We start from the raw sequence: 15,723 nt of genomic DNA on the forward strand, positions 1-15,723 counted from the left end.
AGGGAGACACACACAAGCACATCTTTCTGAAGATTTTGCAGGAACCCATTTGCACCAGTTGTTGTGTTGCACAGAAATTCATGTGACAGAGCACTGGCCAGGCTGCTAATTGCTAACTTTGCCAAGACTGAGAAGGAAGAGCCTCAGCACCTGAGTGACCTAAGAGCAACACAAACTTCCCTACTAGAATGTCATAAAACCAGTATTTGAGCCCCTGGTAAAGGCTCCCAACATTGTAAAGCCTTCCATATATTAATAAGCTTAAGTATTTGTGAGTCTCTGGAGCCTAATCATTAACACATCATAATTAATGCAAATGCTGGTCACTATAGCTGCATCTACATTACCTTCTGAGATACGTATCTGGCAGACCTGGGGGATCGTGGTGTACACTGCAGCTCTTACTGGGCATGGGTTTCCCCTGCAGAGGCTAGTGTGCTCTGGGGTTTCATCCTAAGAAAACATGCCCCACGCTCAGGAACCAAGAAGTGCTGCTGCAATTCAGTAACATGCTGTATGTAAGGACAGAAAACCTCACCAACTGCCTTACAAGCCCATGCAGAAAGGTGGGCTCTCAAAAGCACCTTCTGTTGGAGGCCAGTTAAGAGCATAAAAATACATTTTCTTTACTGCTCCACAAGGGATGAAGTCTATTTAAAAAGAGGTAGCCAATTAAGAGTAGTAGCAGTAGACAGTACTTTCTAGGATTAAGCTACAAAGCAGTATTTGCAGAAAACTGCACACTGGTTCTGACTCTGCGAGCCACAGAGACTTTTCCTTGGTGTGAGTCCAAGCTTCCACCTTGGCCCCACCAAAGCTGGTCAAAATGGACAGCACAGGCTATTGAAGAAGCTCTTGTTTTCAGAGAAAGAAAAATGACAGGAGAAACATTTATATCAGCACAATCATTTCTTCGGCTCTTTTGCCCTCCTTCTCCTAACCCTGGCTATTAAATAGATCACTCTAGCTAGGAAGTTCTTCATATAAATTCCTTACCTATACACCACTGGTGACTGCTTGATGATGCTGTCAACTCCCCAATGTTCTTTCAGAAAAAATGCAGGTATTTTTTCAGATGACATACTATTTAACAAAAGACAACAAACCTCCAACTTCAGATACTGCAGAAAACCATCATCCTGTGACCAAGAACCGCAGAATGCCTGAGGTAGGAAAATACTATTTATTCTTGTAATGGATTTTATGAACAAATCAAATGAGGTGAGATGTTTCTGAAAATTTGATCATTCATCACCAAAGCCTTTTCCCATCTTGTACTCATCAGTTCTACTACCTGCCACTGCTGGAAATATACCCTGTATATAGAAATAGATATAACGCACATACACACACTTACTTATGTGCACACACTCCAAGCAAGTGCCTGGCCTTCTTTGGAGAACATCAGATTTCTAAAGATGCAAGGAACATTTAATCAGTCATTTTTATTTGCTTTTCTTTTAATAAAAAACCTACTCCAGCTACGGAATGTGAACTATTACCTACTTCTTAAGCGTTGGACTTAACTATTCTCCCCTCTTCTTTTTCCTCCATCTCAGAAATAGTCTTAACATAGCCGCACAGCATATGCATCGTATTTTTCAGGTTTGATTTTGTCTGTCAGAATAGCAATGATTTTAGTGTTACAAAGATATAAAAAATCCCAAAGGTTTGAGTAAACTGATAACTTAGATACCTTCAATCATTTTCTGAGGCTTTGGGAAAGAAGATGCTGTGGTCGCAAAAAAGCGGTTTTAATCCTGGCAAAGTTTTGCACGTGTGTATACATGTTTGTATGTGTGTTTTAATGTCGTGAAATACCAGAAAGAAGTTTTGGGGTTTGTGGGAATAAATTTTCAGCATTTTTGCTCATTTAAGGGAGGGCGGCCAAAAAAAGTCTATTCACAGAAGCTTGGCAGCAATCCCTCACGAAGACAAATAAGTACATTACAAGATAGTGCTGTTCCTTTCCACTGTGTAGCAATGTAGGATTTCACACTCTGTTCACATTGCAGAAGATTGAATGAAATTTATCAGTGCTCGAACAGATCATTAAAAAAAAGAGCAAAACCCAATCCTCTCCCTGCAAGCACTTGAGGTTAGTAACTGCTGGTGTGGGGAGGTACTGCAATGGGTTCAAAAAATGGAGGATATGTCTGCCGGGGCTGTACCACTACAGACCAGTTTGCCTCTTGCTTGTCAGCAGTGTGGTCAGTCCTGGAGTCACTCCATGGCTTGCCCTGGGGAACTTTCCCTCGATTTTTAAGACTGGAGACAGATGGTTTTCTGCTATTTGTGGCTCCTGCAGAAAAAAGAAAAAAGCGTAGAGCTTCTCTCATTTTCTCTTCACCTACCCTGGTGGCTAGTGATCAAACAAGGCAGTGGATAGAAATGGTCTTTGGCTACCTGTCACCCCTCATTTTCAGGTTGAATGGCACCTCACTCTGAGGAAGCAACATTGCGATGAAAAAGAATTTCAAAACAACTTAAAACATCCTGAGACTCCGGCTCCAAAAACTATTGCCCCAAAAGGAAAATCACAGAGATTATTTTCCTCTTCTCTTACCCCAACATCCTCTCTTTTGCCCCCTGCTCTGGAAGATGCTTTTTCCACACCTTTCATTCTTCCTTCCCTCTTACCAGATGTTTTATCTCCCTGGTGCACATGAACTCCTTCTCAACGTCGTCTTACAAATTTTCTTCTCAGCCTGCCTCACGACAGTCTTAAAAGATACTCTCTCAGATATCAATCTCCCTGGCAAGACCCCCTTCAGATATCCTGCCCCTCCAGAGGCTCTCTGGACTTTGTGGCACTTACAGGATGCATGGAAACATATTGCATCTTTCTGACCCCCAGGGAAGCCCTGCAGCTTCTGAGGTAATAAGAAAGCTGAGCAACAAAATCTGGGAGGCAGAGCATCCTAGAGGGATACCAAGGTGGATATAGTCAACATCATTCTTCGTATGTAATCAGATTGGCTTTGCTTGAAGTCTCACAAAGCTTCACCATCTTTCTGACCTTAATTTTTATATAATTGAGACACACAAAGATCTAAACTGAGAAAGTATTCAGGTTTGACTCCAAAATTGGTCAAATATTTGCAGTGGTATGGCACTGTGAAATAACACAAGTGTGAAAATTGTTTCAATGAATAAAGCAGATTAAAAAAAAAAGATTAAAACAAAACCCTGGGGTGACCATTATGATTTCCTTTAAAATCTCAAAGATGTTAATGGCAATGGCTAGCTTGTTTCTAATGCATTGGGAAATAAATATATATATATATAAAAGACTTATCACATTAGGGTAGTTTTAAGAAAATGGACCATAACTCTTTTCTGGCAAGTGATTTGGCTGTGAAAATACTTCTCTTACTGCCCTCATACTGTAACATTATCAGGCAGGCTGGTCTGTTCAGAGATAATTGAAGTAGGATTTTTTTTTTTTTTTCCTTTTGTTTAAAATGTAATTCTAAAGTGGTTTCACAAACACACTCAAATATTACCATACTGAATGAGAGGCAATTTCTAAAGTGCATGTGTTATTTCCTTCCAGTGTTGGTACAAGAGGGCGTGATGGGTTTGAAAAGGCACTTTGCATCCCCCCTCTGCCACGCAGAGACAAAGACCTGACCTCACACTTCCATGTTGCATTCAGAGCTTAGACCAAAGGGGCTTTATCTCCTTTTGTCTGTTTGTTTTTGGCTTCATCTGGGTCAGATAGTCTGGAAATGGCCATACAGGTTAGAAATTTGCTGAGAATCTGTTGAAGCTGATGGAGCTTGGGTAAAGCACTCGTATCACCCTGTATTGTTCAGGAGATGTGCTACTGCTCTGGGAACTAGAGGGAATCTTTTTAGGACTGCCATTTTTTAGCTGAAGTCATGCTGATTCTTGGGTTGAGCTTGGAGAGTCGCTGCCCTCATGGCAAGTCTCCCTACAATAGCACCTATTGCTTTAGAGGAATTTGCTGGCAACAGAGGTTACATCTATACCAGTAAAATAAGGATGGCCAGGACCATTCTGGGGCAGTGAGGCCAGCTGGCAGAGAACAGCCCGTGCCCATGAGATTGAATTCTTCTACCTTTTCAAAATGCATCCAAGCTGCCTGTTTCCACAGGAGCTTCATTGGTAATGTTCATTTCCAGGTATATACCCCATTATTTAAAGCACGTGTTCCTGTTGACACCACAGCACCTACCAAAGGACAGGGATGGGCCAGTGACAGGCAGCCTGGCTGACGTGCACCCAGGTGCTCTCAAATACAGGTCCCTCATGTTGGCTTTCTGCAGGCCACTTGATGGGGGTGCGGGCAGGAAAGGGGCAGGAGCAACATTTTACCGTAGTACAGCTAGGTCTAAAGGGAATGTGTGTCTGCACCCAAAGATTATGAACCCATCACTCAAATAAAAACGACAGTATTAGACACGGCATAAATATTCTTACAATTTACCTGCTCAGAGAGAGCTAGGGGAAAAGCAGCACTAGGAGGAAGGCTCCTCAGGACAGTGCAAGAGCACTGCACGTGCAAGAAAGCTCTGGAAAATCCCAGCAGACTCAAGGGCATCCCTATGATTGCAGGATTTTTTTTTTTTTTTTAAATCATCACAAAACACAACTCCAACAAATTGCACTTCTAAGATAAATGTTGGGGTGCTGTGCCTGCTGGTTGTCAATGGCAAAAATCTCACTAGCATTAATGCAGCCATCGTATTGCACGACTGGTTTATTATCTAACTGTCCCATGCTTTCTGTAGGCATGGCATTGTTCCTGGAGGTTTCATCGGCATAGATATTGTAGAATCACAGGAGGCAGAGCTGGAAAACACCTTGAGGTATCCCAGGGTAGGACAAGCTGTATCTCAGTGCTGTTCCTAGCAGATGCTTGTCTCCCCTACTCTGAAAGACAGCTCACTGAGGATGGCTCCCCAGATCCACAGACATTATTGTCCAGTTCCTCACTATCCTCATGTTTTTTCTTGCTTTCTCACCCAGGTTCTTCTCTCTGCAGCTTATGACCACTACTTCTTGCTTTGCCTGCCATATAGATAACAGATCGTTCCCTCCTCTTTCCACTTGAAAACTGTTATCCTGTCCCTTTTCCCCAACCAGTCTACTCTCCCTCAGAGTAAATAACCCAAATCTTTGCCTTTTTTCTTCTTAGACTATGTGTTCAGGTCACATTTTATAGATATCTTAATCTTGCTTTACTCCATCCTCTCCAAGTGATCTATGGCTTTCTTGAAGCACAGTGCCTCATACTGGACATGAAATAGCTTTACCAGCAGAAGGATTATTTCATGTCTTTGTTGTTTGCACATCTCAGGATGGACTTTCTTCTTTTCACAACAGGCTGACATTGTTCATACCTGCTTGGCTTGTGATCCAACATAGTTCCAAGATCCTTCCTGGAAGAAACTAACAGTTTCTCATCCTATATATAATTAATGATTTTTTGCCCACTACCTTGCTTGAGGCACTGTGGAATTTCATCCTATTTTTAGGGAATGTCTCCAATTTGTCAAAATCATTTTTAATTCTAATTCTTTCCCCCATTGTGCTTGTAGTCTTTCTTAGACGTGTTTTATCTTCAGACTTACTAAGCCTCCCATGATCCAGGTCATTAAAGAGAGGATTGGATGAAACTGCACAGAGAACAGGCACTTGTGCACTATTGACAAGGGGAGATTTCTAAAGAGCTGGCACCTTATCACAATGCCATAATATACATTTTGAAATTCCTGTCCCCCTTTTGACGTCAACCACCACTCTTCTGGGCTGTGAGTTTCAAATTCACTCCTACACAAAGGCTGTAATAAGATCCCAGAAAGCATTTTCTAATTGATAACTCTGAACTTCAGCCGGCATATGAATCTGAGATATTTAAATTATCCTAATTCATATCTGTGTGGATTCATGTTTACTACTAGGCATTTTAAATCCCTTCCAACTAAGAAAAAGGTTTGAAAATCCCATGGCCTTCTTTCTGATGCTCTGCATCTCCTTGCTGAAGGTAAGTTTTGCACCCCTTGTGAATCAACACTGTATTATTTATCTTTTACTTTTTTGATTGGCACAAACTTCTTTTTTTTTTTTGAGCTGAATTTCTTGCAATCTGAGTCCCTTTATTTGATGCAGGAGATCTGTATGTCAGGGGTCTGCAGCATGCTCCTGGGCTGAGGAGGGAGCTGTGAGCCAGAAACTCTTTTGTTTCAACCCTAATTTTGCTATATAGACAGCTGCAAAGATCTAGGCAAATATTTTAGCTTCCTACCTTGTTTTCCTACCAGCCAGTGCTAAACCAACACAGCAGACAACGTTGATTCCCTTGTTTTCAGTAAAAGTCCAAAATTAATACCCGCAGTGAATTGCACCCAGCTAAATGCACTTAACTACCATTATTCTTTCACATTTTCAGTGCATATTTACAAAAAACATCTTGGAAATAGGCTACCAGATCTTCAGCTGGTGTAACCGTGAGGCTCCACAGATGGCCAGGAGAACAGTTCGTGAAGGCATTATGTTATCGAACTGTATTATGTTATCGGGTTCTGTAAATCCTATTTGACAAGATCTGCTATAAAACCAGTTTCTGCACCCTTGAGCTTTACTGCAAAACACCTGCATTTAGACTTCTTTCTTCTGCTGAGGGCAAAAATATTTTAGAAGCTGAATCTCTTAATGGAATTGATGTATCAGGGAAGAGCAGGTGGATTTCTTAAAAAAAGATTTACGAAAGCAAACAAGGGGAAGGGAAGCAAAGGAAGGAAAGCATAGTTTCACTAGAAAGAGCCTTTCTGTGTAACAGAATACTAAAAAAACACTATGAGAAATCAACCACAGGAAGATTAGGAGCCACAAAACCTGGAGATAAAGCAGAATTACAAGTAAAAGAAGCAGAGCAGGAATACAATCTAGAAGGTCAATTGATAAAACACATAGCAAGCGCTGAACCAACACCGATCAATACCACTCAGTATGAACCGAATCACAGCCTAATAACCACATCAGATCCACTTCGCAGCACTATCTATCACAGCAACAGCAGGAGGCAGTGGCAATTCAACTTTCTGCACACTCAGATGGACTGGCCTCGCCCGGGGCTCCTGGTGCCGTTTCATGCTGCCATGAAGGCAGCAGGGCCTCCCCGCCGCGGGCAACACCATCCCGGAGTTGACCCCGCCAAATGGCTGGGACGGCAAATCTGGGGTGGGAGATAGGCAAGAAGGCGAGAAGCTGAATATGCAGCCAGTGGGGTTTGGGCCCAAATCAGAAGCATTTCACCACAGATTGCAAGGAATACAACACAGAGACCAACGTGCAGGGGCATGGAGGAAAAGCCAAGAGAAGAAAGGTACGTGAAGATTAGAGGAACATACCCTATTGAATGGCTCGATACATCAGCGTGCAAGGGGTTGAAAATGGTCTGGAGGAGCAGGGGGGATGTGTTTTGCTCTTGGTGCCGCCTCCGACAACTGAGAAGTGACTAAGACATGCAGCACCACAGATCTATGCTCCCCAAAGCGAGATGTGGGTAGCAAGGGTGCTGCTGAGCACGGTGCCTGCCAGACCTCCCGGGCGGGAAGCAGCCCGCTGCCTGCGTGGGAGCCTGTGCAAAAGAGAGAGCCCTGGTGCAGCTTCCTCCTGTGCACGGGTGTGCATCCCGCTGGTCAGCCCAGGAACAACAAAAGAGGCTTAATGTCAGACCTTACTGCCCTCTGGGTCGATCCCAGGGTTGCCTGCAGGCTTCATCTCCTGACCAATATGCAGGTGGGCAGGGAAATCCTGCTGCCCAGCACGGTTTGCTCACGGTGTGTCCATCCCCAGGTCAGCTCTGGAGCAACAGCTCTGCCTTTTCCATCGAGGAGAATGAACTCACGCAGAAAATAAGTGGAGATTAGATTGAGAAGAGCCCATGCTCAGTATCAGATGGGGAGATCAAAGTCAAGACTGGCCTGTTTTCATAACATATTATGGGAAAGTCTTGGCCTTTTTCAAATCAGTAAAAAACTCCAAAGGGTTTCAAAAGGGCTGAAACGTCATCCTACGTTTTGATCTAATGTTTATGATGTTTGACTTGTGTCACAGTCTACTGTCTCTTTCCCAAAATGCTGGTGGATCTCCTTCAAGATTTTTATAAGGAAAGATAATCAGTAGTACATATGCTCAAGGAAAATACTGCATTAGGGCTCAAATATGAGAGCGCATTTGATATAGGTTACCATTACTACTGTGTGCCCCAAAGGGATTGCTGAAAGAAAAGAAAAAACCAAACAAACAAACCTGCTCTTTCTTCAGTTATCCTTATTCCAGAGAAGTACGGGATGTTTGATATTTTCTTATCTATACAAAGCCACAGAAAATCGTCTCTTCATCCTAAACTCTACCCTGAGCCTGGAGGCTCTTCAGGCTGCCGCCGTCACTGCGTGCCGGTGCTGGTTGCCAGCAGCAGGAGCGTCAGGGCTGGCACCATGAGCTGCTGTCACCGCCGCCGCTCACTCCCCTGCCCGAGCGGTGCCCGCGGCACAGCCAGGCAGGGCACGAGGGCAGCTGGCATGGACCCGGAGCAAGCCTCGCACCCACACACCCGTGGATCCGCTGGAGATGACTGCAGCCCCTCGGGCACCACACCTGCCAACGCAACGCACACAGATGCTATCGAAGCAGTAGCCCTAGGAAAGATTGGGAACTGGTTTCCTTGGTTTTCTCCACACCTTCTTCCTGTCTTTCAGCTGGTCCCATGCCTGGGAACAAAACCTTTTTTAAAGTTTGTGTTCTTTTTTTGCTTGTTTTGATTTTACGTTTTGGAGTGGATATTCATCCCTGTCTGACAGAAATACCAAACTCACAATTCTGAATTCTGCAGGTTAGCTTTTTAAAAATAAAATGAAATGCATCTGACAAAGCCACAATGAGGTGAACACACCTCACATTTCAAAACATTTCATCTCACCAAAAACATCTTTCACAATCTTAACCTGCTTGAAGTACGACCAACCAGCAAAGCAGGCTCACAGCGCTCGTGCACTACTGCAGTCCTTCTTCATATCATAACTAAACTTCCAAGAAAGATGCTCTACCATATTTTTTTCCACTTTCAGTAGCAATGGTGCTATATAAGTTATGGGACACATTTTGAAAATACCATGTGTTGCTTATACTGGTATCTTACAAGTGTAAGGAAATAAACCTTACCGCATATATTTACAGAGCTGTTTGCAAGATTTTGGAGTCTAATTAATCGGAAGTTCTCTCCAAAGGAGAAAATGAAGAAATCACAGGGAGATTGAGAAGTGGCACAAGAGTGGAATTGTCTCAGGAAATTAATCAAAACGTGCATAACCAATTTTTTGACAGATATTATTTCTTCTAATTATAGCCAGATACTACAGCTGACAGAGAAGGTAAGGTGGCTTTTTACATAACAGCAAAGCACAGGACATCTGTCACCAAAATCTATTCTACAGCTACTTCTCTTCGTATCTCAATTAAGAGAGTCTCTGATAAAAATCACAGATAAATAACTCTGTACATTTCCTATTCTCTGGCTGTGTAAGCAAATGAAGTCCACAAGCTGCTAAGTCTGGAAAATACTGCCCTGTTTGCTCCGCGTCCTGTCCAGATGCAGGGAGAAATCCAGCTGAGATTGTTATCTTGACCCATGCCCAGCTTACGCTTGCAATACGCTTTTGTGCTCACATTATCCCATGCTGCTTGAAAACACAAAACAACTTTGTTGAGTTTCTGACGTCCATTATTTCACCATGCCATGTGCTGTTAATCTTCAGTGCTGAGGATGGCTTTGTTTTGTTTCAGAGTCATCGAACTAAACTCAGTCCATTGGGGTTAATTCATCACCAGCAACCCTGGCAATACTTTTATGCTGCTCCAAATACTGCCAATGCGCAGTTCAAACACACTCATATCTATGTTCACACGTGCCCACACACACTTATAGGCATGTGTATATAAATATATGAGTACACACACACACATATAGAAACAACTCAAATACAGTTCCATCGTGTTTTCCTTTAAAAATAATTTTTAGCCAGTGGCATTGCAAAATCAGCCTGGCCTATAACCAGGAGCCGGCACCTGCACGGATCCCAGTTGCAGAACCCCTCCTGTAATTGTTAAGCAATTTGCCTGTTAAGCACCACTGGCAAGAGTCTGGCAGATCTTACGCTCAGAAAAACACATTTGTTTGGCTCATATGTCACTAAGACACTGCATTATTCTTCAAACTATCTAGAAAGCTGCCTGTTGCCATACTGGCAAAAGGTTTTGCTTTCCCCCTCAAATGGATTAAAATGCTCCTTTACTTCCAAGGAGCACAGCCCAGAAGTACCAAATCCTTCCTAAAATGATGTTCCTATCCTACACGTTCTTCCTATATTTGGAGACGTAGGAAGGAGCAGGGCTCATCGTTCCCTGCTCCCACTCCTACTCTTCTATAGAGGAGCTGGCTCTGAAAAGGGAGATGAGGAACTGTTCAGGCTTTTTCCCTTGGAGAGAACAATTACTTTCTATTTCTCCTCACTTCACTCTCTTGCCAGGCATTTTGGTTAGTCTTTCACTAATGTTATTATAACCATCCTGGTCAACGCAGCTGGCATGGGAAACAGCAGTGAGAATGCGCTGCAGCCCAGGCTATAATATGCAACAGCAACCAGACTAAAGACGACCCACAGACCGTAGGTCCACACTCTGGTTCCTGTGGCTCTCTGAAAACCACATTGCTCTGTCTTCACTGCTACTGCCCTGCTAACACATGCTACTTATGCTGGCGTGCAGAAAAACGTACCAAAAACCACTGGCAAAGACACGGTCTGCATAAACACTGTAACATGACTGCAAATAAGGGCTCTCCAGCAGGTCAGGGAAATACTGACAGATCAGGTAAAGAGGTGGGAGCTGAGAAACATTTTCCATTCTGCTGATTCCTTCAGCTTCAAAGAAAGCAGAACTGTTTACTTACAAAAATGTACACAAAAGTTGCACCAAAGATGCCCAGCTCAATCACTGGTTACTCCACATAACATCCAAGGCACTAAGTCTCCACATAACATCCAAGGCACTAAGTTTTGGCTGCCTACTCAGGTCAAAAAGGAGCAACAAAAATTCGTAATGTTCTCCATTTCCTTGAGTTTCCCTTTATTGATTCCCCTTCTTTGGTCTTGGCTAGAACAGAGAAAGAGATAAAAAGTAAGCAAGTCTGCAGATCTCTGGTGAAAAATTTTCTGAGATTTCTGGTGATAAGTGCAGAATCACTTCTCATAAAATAGCTACCTATCTCTGTCTAGAAGCAACTCTGTCAATCTGAACCAGTTGCCCTCTGTAGTCAGTGGGAGGCAATAGGTTGACAGATTGACCCTCCAGAGATGCCCATCTCGGACACATGTCTTGGACAAGATAAAACAAAACTTCAGAGATGCCTCTCTCTCTCTCAAAGTTAACCGTAGGAGGATCCTGGAAAACTTCAGTTTATGTGCATTTATAAGGGTAATAATATATGAATGACTGGCAGTGAAAGAGCTGAAGCTAGGCGAGAGGCATCCTGCCTTTAATATCTTGCAGCCAACATAAAGCACACCCAGAAAGGCACGTGGAACCTGGAGTGCTGATTGCTATAGAAACCATAGTACGATTTCTGCGTCTTTTACCTTGATTCTTATTTCCCCTGTAAGTTTGGGATAAGTAAAAATCAGGGCTACCAGTCCGTTACTTAGTGAATTTCTAAAATAGAGCAAATTTTGAGGCCATCCTTTGCCTCCCTTTACGATTTCCCCCCACACACAGAGGATGAAAAGCTTTCTAGCCATGCCATTAATCTGCAGGTACTTTAGTGAGATGATGTGCAGGTTTAACAAACTACTGAAGATCAGTACTTGAAAAATGAGGACTATTGTTATTCCATGCCTTGCAGATTATGAACTGATAGCTGTAGTCTCCATCCTTTGCTTGCGCTTTGTAACTTGGAAATCTCTGCACATTTAGAGGAGCATTCAGTTAAAAAGGAAATGGATTTCTCTGTCTAATTAGTCTAAGTGCTCTCTCCTAGCCTTTGTCCTTGTCTTTCTGGGATCTCATTTACGGTGCTATTTAAAAGGAGCCACATCTGTTACAATGAGCTGTCTGTCAACTAAACATCCCATATCAGACACAATTTGCTTTCACCTTTTACTTATACTTTTCAATAACAAGATGATAGATGCAGATTTTAGTCAGCAGTTTTTTAAAACTGCTGAAAGGAAAGTTTGCCCTCCTCTCTATCCTCTTCCAGCTTGCAATACAGTCTTGATTTAGAGACATCATGAACACAGAACAGAAAACCTGGATGAGTTTGGCCTCCGAGTTTGCTTTTCTTTAGACCAGTTAAAAAAAAATCATCTTGGTCTTTGCATGTTTTAATTGAAAAGACTGTTAATCGCTCAGTAGCAATAGACATATGCCTCACTGTAAATTTTACATTCACCCCTAGCAGTTGCAGCTGGTGTTGATTTAGTGTTACCCTGATAACCCTGCTGGGTGGTTTTTTACTTGATTTACATTCCCTGTGAAGGGTGGAGGTAACATTTCCAAGAGTGCGAAAACAAAGTGACCTTACAGCTAAACTCTCCTCCCTACAAGCAGCAAAGCAGCGTTTTTTACCATCTAACCTTTAAAAGCAAAATTCCACAGGTCATCCTGAGAAACATCGCTGCAATGAGTTTTGTTGTCATCTACCGGCCACAAACATTCAGGGTCAGCTTTGAACGTTTGCTCGTTACTTTGATTTTCTCCGTCGGTGTTTTTTGCACATGCATACAGGAAAGTACATGCAGCCCGGCGGAAGGAGGCAGACCTTGCGTGGCCAGTTCCATGCAGGCGTTTCAGAGCCCACCTCTGGACGTGCCGTGGGTGCACAAATACCCGGCACCACGCTAAAGGCTGCTGTGCCACCTCCAAGGCACTCAGCCATGTTTCCCAGCCACTCAGCCATGTTTGCCAGCCCAGTGCTGGGCAGAGAAGTTCAGCCGGGTCCTGCAGCCCCACCGCGGCTCAGCTCAGGGCAGCACCCATGCCGCTCGGGCAGCGGCTGCCACGGGGACTCTGTGGCGGTTTTCGGGCCGGATGTTCTCGGCAGCAGCTCACTGTGTGGCTTTCATGAGACAGCTCTTTCTCCTGGCTCTTTCGTGCATTTAGGCTGTGAATTCTTAATACTTGTTGTGCCTGGTTCATCAGTGACCTGGTTTTAGGGGGCCTTCAGAGGCTCAGTCACAACACAAATAATGATTAATAGTAACAGCAAAAACCTTTGACTGAAATGCCTGTGTGTTGTTTGTAATGGATAGCTGGTCAATACTTCACTCTTTGCAAATTTAGCAAAGGGGAAAGAACAATATTTTTTTTAAAATCCATTTTCTATCAGTGTGTCATCAGTTAGTTGCTACTCTCTCGTGTACAAATTCTGGTAGATCTGATGTCTAAGTTTTAGTCTAACATTTTAGCCTCAGCCAAAATGCAGACATTGCCCTTCCTGCATAATTTGTATATTGAAAGCCAGACTTAACATTCCTTATGAAAACCCTGAGAAGAGCGGGAGCAGAAGCAGGACTCAGTCTTTACAAAGAACAAGATGTGCCTCTGGCTGAGTGAAACAGCTGTGATAAAAGGTGGGACCAACACGCAGCGCTGCTAACTGCTTCTTTACATCGCTCCCCACCATTTCCATTTTAGACAAAACTCCATTGACGCCAACTGATATTTAACAACTAATTATTTGAAAGGATTGGTCTTTTTGATTGCAGGAGGATTTAAATGAAATTTTGACACATCATCTTAGCATACCCTTTAATAGCTTTAGCTCTAGTTTATGCCATGCAGTGGGTATGCTAGATGCAGCCCTTACTTGATCTGAGCCAGCCATAGAGCAGGCTGCCTTTGCCGCATTTTATCTTCCAATACAGATACCTTCTCTTGGATTGTTTTTTGTCTTTGCCAAGTTTAGCGTGAAGCACAGCGCACAGACAGAGGGAACAAAATCTATGTTTTTAAACTGTGTTCGTTAATGAGCCTGCCCCAAATTAAAACAGCCTCCTTTATAACTTCAAAAACCTTCCCACTTCTCAAAGACACGCCGCATATATCTCAGAAACAAAGTTCATGCCAAAGGGTTTTTTCTTTTTTTTTTTTAGCTTAGCTGCCAAACGCTGCATTAACTCACTAGCTGAAATGCTGATTCATCAGACCCTACTCGTCAGAAATGCCTGTGTGCTCTCAAATAGAGATTGCTTTCTTTTCTGAGAGTTTAGGTGCCTCTTCTGTGACAACTTTCAAGCTTTATGGCCTCAAGAGATACCTCATCCTTATTTGGTTCTGGATTGCCACCACAGATTTAGACCTATCGGCTACCCTTTCAAAACCTCTCATGGTGTTTGGGGAGAAGGAGCATGACTTTTTAAAAATTATTATTATTTTATTATTATTCTTTTTTATTACTGAACTAAATTCTTTGCTCTGTTTTTTTACAAAAGATCCCAGTTTGGAAGCTGGATCACAGGTGTTGCTATCTGTCCATTTTATGGGGGACATTTCTGTTTTCAAGGGGCCCTAGCTCAGCAGGCACACATTCTTTAATTGATACTGAAGTGATTCACAGTGCTATCAGCTCCCTCGATTTTCTGCTTTCACTGAAATCACGGGATTTCAGCAGGAACTTGGAAGTTAAGAGAAGACAAAATTAGCACAAGAGCAGAAATAATGAGAGAAGGGCACAGTGATGTAGAAACTGGGGAAGACAGTTTGGTAGTTCCGGGCAAAACTAATTGCTGGGCAAAGGCAGATGACGTGGCTTAGAGCACATCTAGTGGAGGGCAAAATCACCTTGCTCGGTAAATGTCAGAGAGCTGACAGTACTAATTCTTTTCTCGCACACGTTTGGTAAACGTAGTTTAAAGAAAAATGACTAATTATTATTTGGGTTTAACCTCAAAAATGCTACAAAATTTACAACCTGACTTCTGAATCTTAAGGGTCTGAGTCTGACTGAATCTTTTTGGGTTACCAGTATTGTCGATGAATTCAGAACAAACAGTTTAGATTAAATTCACCACTAGGCAGACAACATATTGGGCAAAGAATATGACAAATTTCATAACATGAGAAAAAAGAAAAATCTTTTTCTTTTTTTTTTTTTCCATCTGATTCACCCAAATCTGGTGATGAAGAAATTCCAGCAAAATTTCACTTTTGAATTCAAAGATACTTGGGTTTGGCCTGAATTTGTTCAAATCCAGCTCCTGTTGCTATTTACAATGTTATCAAGTGATAGTGTTTTTTAAAACATTGTAATTCCCCTTGCACTGGTATTTTATGGGCTGAAGTCCCATGATCCCTCATGCAGCTGTCAAAACCTCCAACTTTCCCAGGACAACTGTTACAGTTTATTTAAGTGCTGTCAGTGCCAAAATCTGGGGCATTCTGGAAATCTGAGGGTAGCACAAAATAAACTGAAGCTGAGTGTCAGAAAAAGTGAAACAGGGAATATATTGCTCACTGACTGAGTTAATGTGAAAATGAATTAGATAATAAAAACCTTCTTTGAAAAGAAGGAGCCACCACCAGAATTTCTGTTTTTACTGCAAAACTCAGTACTGAAAGGCTGCAAAAAGTAGGCACTTCACCCCAGAACGGAGGGCTGGCTTCACACCACTGTGCAAATACAGCTTTTGCCATAGG

At 42.7% G+C, this 15,723-nt stretch overlaps 1 long non-coding RNA gene across 3 annotated transcripts in view; it reads right to left on the reverse strand.

Moving 5' to 3' along the window:
• Nucleotides 1–1,954: 1,954 nt before the first annotated feature.
• Nucleotides 1,955–15,723, reverse strand: part of LOC142406675 (uncharacterized) — a 51,200-nt gene continuing 37,431 nt past the window's right edge. For all 3 annotated transcript variants that reach the window (XR_012774659.1, XR_012774660.1, XR_012774658.1), the window contains one exon: nucleotides 1,955–2,302. This is a non-coding gene — a long non-coding RNA (uncharacterized LOC142406675). The remainder of the gene's footprint in view (nucleotides 2,303–15,723) is intronic.

The sequence above is a fragment of the Mycteria americana genome, chromosome 2 (assembly GCF_035582795.1).
Source record: "Mycteria americana isolate JAX WOST 10 ecotype Jacksonville Zoo and Gardens chromosome 2, USCA_MyAme_1.0, whole genome shotgun sequence".
Taxonomy (NCBI): domain Eukaryota; kingdom Metazoa; phylum Chordata; class Aves; order Ciconiiformes; family Ciconiidae; genus Mycteria; species Mycteria americana.